This window comes from Perca fluviatilis, chromosome 7 (assembly GCF_010015445.1).
Source record: "Perca fluviatilis chromosome 7, GENO_Pfluv_1.0, whole genome shotgun sequence".
NCBI lineage: Eukaryota > Metazoa > Chordata > Actinopteri > Perciformes > Percidae > Perca > Perca fluviatilis.
The window spans coordinates 34147059-34159020 of NC_053118.1; the positions used below are offsets into that span (position 1 = coordinate 34147059).

Here is an 11962-nt window from a genome sequence, read left to right on the forward strand (position 1 = left end):
TGTACAGGCTCTAGTGGCCTAAAATAAAAATGTGTTAACCCAAATGTTTGATTATATCATGGCTGTGAATTTGGTCATATTAAAAGCATTTGCTGTCTATGTGTTGTCATTGTGTTGTCATGCTTCAAAACCATCATTATGAAAAATAATAACAAGCAACTAATAAGCAACATACTGTTACAAATTTTTGGCCACAAAATGGTAATTTCTTTATACAAAATAGTATTATGTGGCAACAACGTAGCCCAACTATAATGTGCGCATGTTCTGGCTATTTTGGCACACTTCCCAGTAAACACATCGCCTCGACGTTGGTTTATTGGCGATGTAATCAAAATGCGTTGGGAGGATGTTGCATATGGATTGTTTGCTCACTGGGCCAACGTCGGAGACGTTGCCCTGCAGTGTTTCAGCCACGTGTAGCTGCTCTTTCCATGACCTAAATTAACAACGTTTGCTGATATATACAGTAGGCCTAGACATCGTCCAGATGTCTTCTTTACGAAAAAGAGCAATACAGTTGCAACAGCAAAAGAATGAGAGCAGGCATGGCACTGAATTGCTGACCGAGTCAATGCGTGAGTATTAATTTAAAACAACCGCTAAAAACAACACTACCTCGCTGTACTCTCAACCCGACAGATAGTAGGGGTGGGGGAAAAAATCGATACAGCATAGTATCGCGATATTTTTCGTGGCAATACTGTATCGATACACAGATGCCAAGTATCGATCCTTTATGATATATGTGTTGGTCAGTCTGTCTGCTTGACAATCCCATTTTGCAGCAATAAAATTGAAGTGAGATGAACAAACAAGAAATGTATCTTTTTAGATAAAACAGATGTTGACAAAATTGTCCTTTGGGGACATAATTTGAAATTGGGAAAAATTTGAAGTTGGAAAAAAGGTAGTACATTGCAATATATCGCAGAATATTGCAATATGTTTAAAATCGCAATAATATCGTATCGTGACATAGGTATCGTGATGATATCGTATCGTGAGGCCTCTGGTGATTCCCACCCCTAACAGATAGACGCACTTTCTCTGCTTAAAATTACAGCAACAACCACTAAAACTCCCGGTCCTCTCTCACTGACAGCCACCCTTTCTTGGCTTAAAATTACTCACTCTTTGTCGGCTACGGCCGCTGAACAGGCTACACGGTTGTTTTGCCAAAATTGCAATTGCAAATTCCATGTTTCTATTATGAGGAAGTCAAACTAGTGGTTTCTGTCATAGGTCTGTCACGGTGGTTGCAAACAGCCGTGGCTCGCTTGCCAGGTCCGCCAGTAACGTTAGCAGTTATCGGTGTTAGCAGTTATCGGTGTTAGCATGGCGGCGTTAGCCAGGGCTAGTCAGGATCACTTCACTGGCTGTCTCAATTTTTTTTGCGAGTAACTAACTTGAGTACTATAGTACATAAGTCAATGTGAGTAAACCAATGTTGAAATGACTGAAAATGCCCGATAAATTAACTGATTAAAATTGAATTATGCATGGAAGTTATCATCATCATCATCTCAGATGGATTAGAGAGTGGAACACAACATTTTTTATATTAACTTTTTTTAATTTACTTACAGGAAGATGATCAAGTCACACTGTCAGCTACAGTGGAAGATACAGAGGCGTATTGAGGTTAACACCTTTAAAAATAACAGTCTTACTGATGGTGTACCATGATAAAACTTTATTTCTTAAACAGACCAATGCTGGGGATTACAAGTACGAAGAAGAGAGGCCATCCACTTCTACAGCCCAACTTGGCTCTGTAAGATGTTCAGCATTAGCCCATGACTTACAATGAAATTAAGAAGGCCTGGCACTGTGGAAATGTTATGTAATGTTGTGTTTCTATAGCTCCCTGTGAAACAGCTGTACAAGGTCTACTTAGAGAATAAGATTAGAAATCTATAAAGAAATCTGGAAATGGAATACATAAAGCTGCAGATAAAGAGACAGATTTCAAAATTCAACAGCTATAATAGATCAGTTAAAGGTGAGTGAGGTGGATGAGTTTACTTGTTTCAACAAAATGACAAACACTAAGTACAGCAGGCTACTGCATTTGTACTTGTAGGATATAAAGAAGACTTCATTAAAAGAAAGGCATATTGTTGTTTTTTAACACATGGGAAGGTTAACATGTTGGGTTTTAAGGTGGAAGATAGTTGAAGTTGTTGAAAAGCTGGTAGTAAGCAGGTTAGGTTCACAGAGTATGTTGCCATAGCAACTGACTCAGAGTTATGCTGAACTAGCTTTGTGAAACCACAAAGGCGTCATTAGGCCTGGACATCCCCGGCTACAGCCCCGTATTTGTTGCTATCACCTAGCAACCGCCTCTAAGTGAGGAAAGCTGTGAAATCTGAATTTTCGGAGGAATCTTAGCCAAATCAGTCGAATACATTGATGCCATCAACACAAAGTTTAGGAGCGCTATACTAATGATTTTGTTTGAAGGTTCCGTGATGTTTCCAGTCTATGGTTCAGACTGTAACACACTCTTAAGCAGACCTGTGCATTGCTTAGTGTCCACTCTCGCTGTAAAAATAGAGATGGGCAGTCGCACTCCGTGGTCTGTGCAGCTTCAAGTTTATAATGGACACGAATTATGCATTGCTGCAGCAGTTGTGTCTCGTTTGTGCTCCGTGTATTTCTGTCTGTAGGCCTACTTATGGTTTTCCACCTCCAATGTAGAGCAGCTTATAGCCACTTCCCTTAAATTTATTCACAAACTTGTCCATTTCATGAATATTTACCACCACCATCAATTCCAAGTATTCCCATTGACTTGAAATTTTACATTTGCATTTGCATGAACTGGGGTAGACGCTCCATATTCATGCACCATCTTGAAATACGTTAGCCGGCAAGGGACATACAGGTTATACTGTCTGTAGGCCTACTTACGGTTTTCCACCTTCCCTTGACTGTGTCTCATTCAGAGACCAGAGTCTCAAACTGGGCTCTGTGTCTATCAGAAGGTCTGAGATATACAATATCAGCAGAGCAATCACATAATGCACAGCAGGGTATGGTGCAGGTAGATTATTTTCTGAAATATAGTTACTTTATTCTTGTAATAGTCATGTTATTTTTCTCAAAATTTCACGACTCCTCCAAATCTCAGAGAACACAGATGGCATTAGTTATATTTTGAATGTGCACAAAGTTTTGAACATGAGCAGAAATCTTGCGCAAACACATCTGAAATATTACAGTCCAGTGGTTTATTAATTTATTAAAATTAAGTAATGTATTCTAACTGTTGTGCTGACTGTTCTGCATGGCAGTGCAAAGGATCATGGGACTAGGTTGTTAATGGTTCCTGTTCTAGTTTAAATTTGTAAATTATGTTCTGTTAGTGTTTTTGTTATGCATTTACGTTACCTAGGTTTTAGTCTTGATATAGTGTTCATGTTTATTTACATTTCTTGGGTTACCATGACTGAGACACTGGGGTAGATCGATGACGTTTGTGTATCGAGTGAGTGCAGAGGTTAAATAAAATTCCGTAGATTTTAATATTTCTGGCTCTTTGACTTCTTCCATGTAGCTAGCTACAGTATCATTGAGGTGAATAATTGTCATAGGCACATTTAAGGCTCTGACACACCAACCCGACCATCGGCAGAAAAGGCAGTTGGACTGATCATTCAACTCCCCTCAGTCCAAAAAGTGCCTCGGAACACACCGAAGCGATGCCAACTTGAGCGTACGTTCTGCGCATCGAGGCGTAACACGTCTCCATAACAGCAGGCGGTGCTAATTTGTATTGTTGCCCAAAAAAATGAAAACTGGAAATGACGAACGCGTCACGTTAAGCAATAAATAGGCTATGCAGTTGCTGAATCTGTCTGCTTTTTTGATCGACAAAGGTCATTTTTAAAGATTTTCGTCAGATTTTTTGGAGGCGTTCGTCACGCTCATCCTGCTCGTCATTTCCGGTAAGTGTTTTAATGTAAGTGCACTGATTCGCTAGTCAAGGGCTAGCACTCCACCAATCAGATTGGTCATTGAGTCCGACTGCCCACTGGCTGATTCAACTAGTCAAATTGGCCTAAATTAAAGCCGACCGCTCCTCCGACGGATGACGGCATGGCACACACCGAACAGACTCGAGTCACCGACCTCGGCAGACTGTCTGACGGCCGATAATCGGGTTGGTGTGTCAGCGCCTTTAAGGAGGCTACTTTCCCAACAAAAGACGCAAAAGAGGAGGGAAGAGTAAATGATGCCTAGGCTACATGTGTGCTGACTCAGATATAATTAGAAAAGTTGATCTACAGGACAATAAATAGTTGAAAGCACTACAGAATGCCTCAGAGCCTTACTTCAATATATTCCATTATGTTTTTATATTTGAATTGTAATCTATGTTTCACTTTACATGAAGCTATTCCCAGCATAAATTGATTCAGAAAAAGGTAGAAATAGGTGCATAAAAACTCACCAGAATGCAGGAAATGAAGTTTTTAATGCTCAAAATGTTCTGGCGGAGGACCCCAGACCCCCCCGCATCAGAAGTCACCACACACATCTGGAAATGAAACCTTGGCCTTTGGCCTTTGCTAAAATGAGCAAACAATGGCTATTCACAAGCTGGACAAGCCAATCACCATTTTGCATTGCATTCAGTTTATTTAAATAATATATATTTTTAATCAGGAAATCACAAAGCCAAGCCCCGAACCTCCTCAAGTCCTAGAAACGCCCATTTTCCTCCTAACTTGATTAAAGCATGCTTACTTGCTTTAATCAATAGAAAGAGAAAAACAACATGCGGCAAAAACTTTATTCAATGTAATTGACTAAAATATGAATTAGCTTCTAGAATTGCATCTCTAACAAAGAACAAAAAAGCAGATTTAGGGCCCTATTTTAACGATCAGAAACGCAAGTATGAAACGCAAAACGCAAGTAGCTTTGTGGGCGGATCTTGGCCGCTGTTGCTATTTTACCGGCGGGATAAATGAGTCTTGCGCCCGACGCAAATCTAAAATGGGTTGGTCTGAAGTAGTTAGGTGTGGTTTGGGCGTAACGTGCAATAAACCAATCAGAGCGTCATCTCACATTCCCTTTAAGAGCAGGGCGCTTGTTCCCTGGCGGATTGCTATTATGACGGCGGATTTGCCTGGTGCACGCCAGCGGAGCTGCCGATGCGAGATGCGGCAAAGTAATAAATGCCCGTCTTGACCGGGTGGCGATGTTGCTGCGGCCTCTCGGGCGCATCTCCTCAAGTCTGGAGAGGATTGCTGCAGCCATGGAGCGTGGGCCTCCAAACGCACCACCTGCTCCTGTTGTGCCCCTTCCTCCTCCCCCCACTCCATCTCCGTCCCTCCGCTCCACCAGGAGCACATCGCGCATTGCCACTCCCGGACCAGATTCCGCCGGAGTGTCCAATCCCACTGTAGTTCAACATCACGTCTCCTTAAGTCCTCTAATATTTCCTCATTTATGTCATCAACACATCCATGATTCATGGAAATGTTGTGTAAAACACAACAAGCCACAAAGAATGCTGGGACTTTTTGAGAACTGTACTGTAAAATGCCTCCTGATCTATCCAAACACCTGAAGCATATTTTCAGTAATATTTTCCTTTGTAATTATGTATGGTTTGCAAAAATGGGAACTGCTGCATCCATTTAGATGAGAGAAGTGTATGCGCGTTGTGCACACGCTACATTATGGCCAAGCATGCGCCCTAAAATAGCATCTGAATAACGCGCTACTGACTTTAGACTAGCGCCACTGACTTTAGACCAGGTTTTTCCTGGTCAGTGGCGGAATTGTTTTCTGAAACTGCAGAATAGCACAAAGTAACGTTTTGCCCGGAACAGCGCCTCCTCTTTTGCAACCGCTCCCCAGGAGCGCAAATATATTCCCTAATTTACCGAGCTGCGTCTGTGGAAGGAAAAGTCCGCTGTGCGTCGGGTGCAAAATAGGAATGATACATGCGTCGGTGTACAAAGGCAATTGCGCTGAGTGCAAGATAGGGCCCTTAAAGTTATTGATAATAAACAGTTTAGTGTCCCTTCAGGCCATTCACTGTATTTTCCTAAATGCTGGTGTCAGTCAGACACACCATGGGCCCTGTAGTAAAGATCCCTATTTTTATCTTATTTTGACACTTTCTTTTCACACTTACCTCACTTCCTTTTCTCCCCTGTCTTCATCACTGGCTTTGCTTCCCCTCTGATTACCTGATTGAGTTCACCTGGTCACTCCTTATTTAAGACTGCACTCACTCTCAGTCAGTCTCTTCAACACCTTCACGTGGGGTGGCAGCTGGTAAGATGAAGTTTACTTTGCACCTTAGTTCTTGATAACCTGTTTGATATTTGCATGACAGCTTTATTTTGTTACTTTATGATTATCATGTGAGGATATTTGTTTTGTTAAGTTGTAATTTCTATTTTGTTTCTTCCCAGATTCTCCAACCCATGTGTGTCTGTTATGTTATCCAGTATCATTTGCCTCACCCTTTGCTAAATAAATCTTCATTGAATAGACTGAAATTCTCTCTGGCTTATTCATGCATTCTGACCGATGCCCCATGACGATGGCAATCAACCTCTAAACCTGAACCCTCCTAAACAGGCCCTATCTTGCACCCAGCGCAATTTACTTTATACACTGACGGATGTATAATTCATATTTTGCACCCGACGCACAGCGGACTTTTCCCTCCACAGACTTATGTCGGCAAATTAGGGAATGAACTTGCGCTCCCGGGGGCGGTTCAGCAAAAAAAGGAGGCGTGTTCCGGCGCAAACGTTCCCTAATGCTATTTTGCAGTTTCAGAAATAATTCCGCCACAGACCAGGAAAAACCTAGTCTAAAGTCAGTGGCGCATAGTTCAGAAGCTATTTTAAGGGTGCATGCTTAGCCATAATGTATGGAGGAAATATTTATTAATAATTCAAATTGAAAGCGAGATCAAATTAAAAATATATATTTTTTATTTTCCATTTGGCTTATCCATTTGGATTTAATATTTGGCTTTTCGATTTCAATTTAACATTGGCTTTTAATTTGGACTTGACACATGTCAATGTAAAAGAGGAGGCGTGGCCCAAAGACAGGTGGAGGGCCTGAAATGAAAGGGATGCAGAGGCACCTTATGAACAGCAGGGGGAGCTGACTGTTGGGAGCACAGTGTTGAGAGTCTGTCTGCAGCTTCGCCACCAGGCTGGCTTGGCCTTTTATTTCACATGATAGAAACTGATGTAGGCTAAAAACAAACGAACTATTTTCTATAATTTTTTTTAAACTTTTTCGTTCATTTGATTTCTGATTTTTCCAAATTTGAAAAATGGGTAATTTTAAACCTTGTTAATATTGATGACAAAAATGTTCAAATGGAAAACGAGCCATATTTCAAGAAATCAACTTGTCCATGATTCTATTGAGAGACTTCCTGCTGACAGCGGTGTCTGTGAGCATCACTGGCAGCCAGCAGGGTGGCGATCCCGGCTGCCACCAGCTGGCTGTCCCGTCAGACTGAAGCTTGTGACTATTGAAATGAGTGAAAAACGGCTTTGAAAAATGTTCTTCATAGTTGGGTATTAATAAGCCATTTGATATCATGCAGACTTTGACTGCAGTGTTTAAACGGATAAAGCCTTCATTTTGCAGATCCATTGTTTTTTCTCAGTACAGTTCACTGACATCCATCCTACGTTCTGGACAGACATTACACACTGACCATCAGTAGCAGGAGGAGGTGGTTGTGTCCAGTAGCTGAGGGAAGATAATGATGTTTAGATCAAGGCTGATGTTATGATTCAAAGTGTTTAGGAATGTGTCTCTTACCTTACAGTCAGATCACTTCCATCAATCCACTTCCATCTCCCACCTTCAGCTCTCAGGCCAAACCAGTATCCATCAGTTCCTGAACTATCCAGGGTGAATCTATTGAGTGAATTCTGAGAAGAGAGAAACAGTTATCAGATATTTAAACACTATAACAATCACACTGTGATCTACAATGTTAAAAAAAATCCTGCAAAAAATTTAATAATCTGGCAGCTGGGACACCAAAGAAATGCTGTAAAATACCTTTCTTGTAAAAACAGTCATTTTCAATAAAGAAAATAGTTTGTAGCTTGTGACCTGTTTTGCTTCTACATATATAATAAAGGATAGTTACACCAGTAAAACCATATTTGATCTAATCTAAGAAATGTATAACTTGAATTTAACAGTTTACCATAGAACGTAAAATATTAATATTTGGGAACCTAAAATAAATATGAAATGGTCTTCTGTGAAAACAATTACATTTTTTTTTCAAAATGTCTATTTACAGTTACAGGTTTTTAATGTTCTTTGTTGTGTTTTTGTAATGTTTTAAGGTTTTTGTTTCTTTTCTTTCAGTTTTTTTTTTTTTTTAGTGTACAGACTCAGTGTGTTCAGATACAGAAAATACATTTCAATTTAATAATTGTTTCATAAAAATGTCCACAGTTTTCTCATTACCTGATCCTCTGGACTATGTACAACAACCAGATCTGAACCCTTTCCTCTGCAGTCTTCTCGAGCTTCTTCCCAGGTTTTCTGATCAGGAGGATGAGCATCATGATACACATAGCAGGTAGACCCAATGAGGAACCAGCCTTCCTGACAGGCTTTACACTGTCTCATTGAAACAACAGAGACCAACCAATAAACAACATTACTGCAATATGATATTAAGATTATTATTGATAATTTTTCAACCTAATTAATGGGATCTGAACATACCATTATTTGTTTGGGGGCAGTAGGCATCAATGCTCCACTGAGCTCGACTGATCTCCATGTCTTTTATTTGTTCTTTCAGATTGTTGTTGTCCCTCCTCAACTTCTCATTATCTAAGCTGAGTTTGTTGAGGTTTGTCAGGCTGCCCAACTGGACTGTCAGATTGTTGTAGTCCCTCCTCAACTTCTCATTATCTAAGCTGAGTTTGTTGTTGAGGTTTGTCAGGTTATGATTGGCAGCCATCAGCTCACTTTCATCACTCTGATGACTTAGTGTGTCAACTGCAAAATGAAAATTAGCTTCTTAATTATAGTGATAATGTAGTTTTCATTGTATTAGTCATGCACCTTGTTTACATTATTATAATATACATCCATCCATTACAGGATGGATTCACGTGTTTCAAATCTATCTTATAAACAGTTAGGTGTTACATGAACACTGAAACTGGGTTTTCTTGCTCTGATCATTCCTCCTGTTCATTCTGGTGAATAAGAAATCCCTTTCTAATGCACTTCCAATGTAAGAGATAGAGGACAGAGTCCACAGTGCTACTTGAGTCTAAGTCTGTCAAAATAAGTTTTTAATCATTAAATGTCCTCTATGTGTTTCTATCACTCTGCTGCAGAAATCTTGTCTGGGAAAACAGAGTGAACTTTGTACAAAAAAGTTTGTAACTTTAAATGAAACACACTTGATTTCTCTAAAGCCCTATTCGCACGGGATAAGTATTACCTGGTGACCTCCAGTCATTTGTAATAATCGCAGAGGTTGTCTGTGATCTTAATCCCGTGCGAATCGGTCATGTCTGTAATTTGTAAAGTAATAATTCCCCCGCAAATGACCTACCATATTTCGCCGAAAACGGAGGTCCTGTGATAATATTAGTCCCGTGCGAATCGGCATCTCTGTGATTTGGGGTCTAACTGGCTGCGTTGTCAATTATAAATGAAAAGTTTTGACATCATATCCGGGGGATAATGTCTGTAAATTTGAGTAAAATACAGACTTCAGTTATCCCGTGTGAATGCGCCAGACGAAATACAGACGTGTGGGGGGTAATTTATAAACTACAAGAGGTCCCCAGGTAATACTTATCCCGTGCGAATAGGGCTTAACTCAGACTGTTGAAGCCTCATGTTAGCTTCTGATAAACCTTTGAATACATCTTTGCACAGAGCAAGTATGAAGAGGAGAAGTACTACAGCAAGAAAACTGTTTCTATGTACATATGGGCATGAGACAGACTTGACAGAATGTGAACCTGTCCTTTAAATAAGGACTACCAACAACAAGCTAAGACAGTGGTACTCACAGTGGATACGAAGGCCCATGATGACTAACAGTATCAGCCAACACACTGCTATCAGTGGAAAAGACTGAGAGAAGAAGAGAGACCTCTGGTCTGAGAGAAAAAGAAGAACTCAGTTGACTTAATGATGTTGATTTAACAGTCAAAGGTGATGTGAATACATTTGACGTCTTACAGAGAAAAAAAAGAGCTGAGCTTTTAAACACAAATATTTTAAATCTCCATCACTATCACATTTCTTTATATAATATGTATATGTTTATATGTTAAACTTCAATATTCCGCACATTGATAGTGGTGTTGTAATTCTGATTGAACATTAGGCTCTAAATCACATTCAGTCTCCTTTTGCTGTGTGGACATTTGTCCATCAGTTTACTTGAAACTGGAAGGGTCGGAAAGGAGTAAGGACAAAAGAGCCAGAGGAGATTGTTTTATCACTTTTATGCCCCCCCCCGTCTGTTGCATACATGACATGCATAAGAAGTTTAAAGTGCAGCATTTCTGGTTGAGTCCTCATAATATTAATTTTATATAATAATATTAATAAATAAATCTCATGTTTAACAATTCTGAATGTGTAAAATGTACCTGGAGGGCTGCCACTTTATCCACAGTGCATGCTGGTACATTAAAATAGCTAGCTTCTTCTATGTTTTCCTCTGAAAGATAAACATATGTTTTTAGTTCCTCTTTAAAGTTGTGACAGAGTTGTTGTTTGGTCAGCAGCTAATGCTGAGTCATTGTGAAGGATTTAACCCTCAATGTTTGTCTGCAACATCTCCTCACGCTGCTGCAGTTCACATTTCAACTCCAGCTTTTCAACTGGGACTTCTTATCACAATCAAATATCTTTCTGCTGAGACTGAAGACCCATGAGACAAAATCAAATCATCCGTTTAAAAATACAACCTTTGCTTTTCCATAATACTGTAAGTCAGGGGTTTCCAAAGTCTGAGACTGTGATGCCTATAGGATCCTGATAATGTTATTTGATCCCATAGACACTCAACAATTGAGCCAAAACAGCCTCATATTGCTGTTTGACATAACTTCAGACTACACCAGGTACATCAAATAAGTCTCTCATAAGGCATTGATTAGTTTCTGACTCTAGGAAAGTGGAGAAAACAGCAACACCACACACATTTAGACTATTCTTTATGATCTTCTTTTGTTAAAAGTCATATTTTAACACTACCATTCACTGAACCTCACCTGAAACTATTTGGATTCCAGGGGGGGGGGAGGCCCGCCTCACACTTTAAAAAACCATTTGCTCAACATCATCATTTAAAATATAGCTGAGCTGGCTGCCATTCTATCCACAGTGCTGTTAAAAGACAGCTCCTCTCTGTTTTCTCTGAGAAACAAATACATGACATTTTATTATTCCCTATGTGTTGAGCAGAGTACAACAGTCAGAATGAATTTGGGAATTTTAAAACCTGTTGTAAAGCATCAGAAGCATCTCACATTGCAAAAAACACAAATAATATACATAAATATAAATATACAGTAGTATCTGGAGGGGCTGCTACTTTACCCACAGTGCACGCTGGTACATTAACATAGTCAGCTTCTTCCTCGATTTCCTCTGAAAGATCAACACCAAACACAAATGTTCATATGTTTATATGCAGTTTTACTGCCAATATGTTGAACACACTGGAGTAAAGTTTCAACCTGCAGATAAAGAGACATTACATTCTCTAAGAAACAGTCAGCCTATTTTGATCTCATTTTGTTCTGTTCACCTGTAGTCCTCGATATTAAACTAAAGCAGAACTAAAAACCACACAGGTAGAGATATGGTTTTAGCTCTGAAAGGAAATCCTAAAATTCCCAGTGTGTTGAGCAGAGTGGACAACATCCTGGTACATACATACAGTAGATAA

At 39.8% G+C, this 11962-nt stretch overlaps 1 pseudogene; it reads right to left on the reverse strand.

The window, feature by feature from the left end:
- Window positions 1–7829: 7829 nt before the first annotated feature.
- LOC120561753 lies at window positions 7830–10223 on the reverse strand (annotated as a pseudogene).
- Window positions 10224–11962: the final 1739 nt, after the last annotated feature.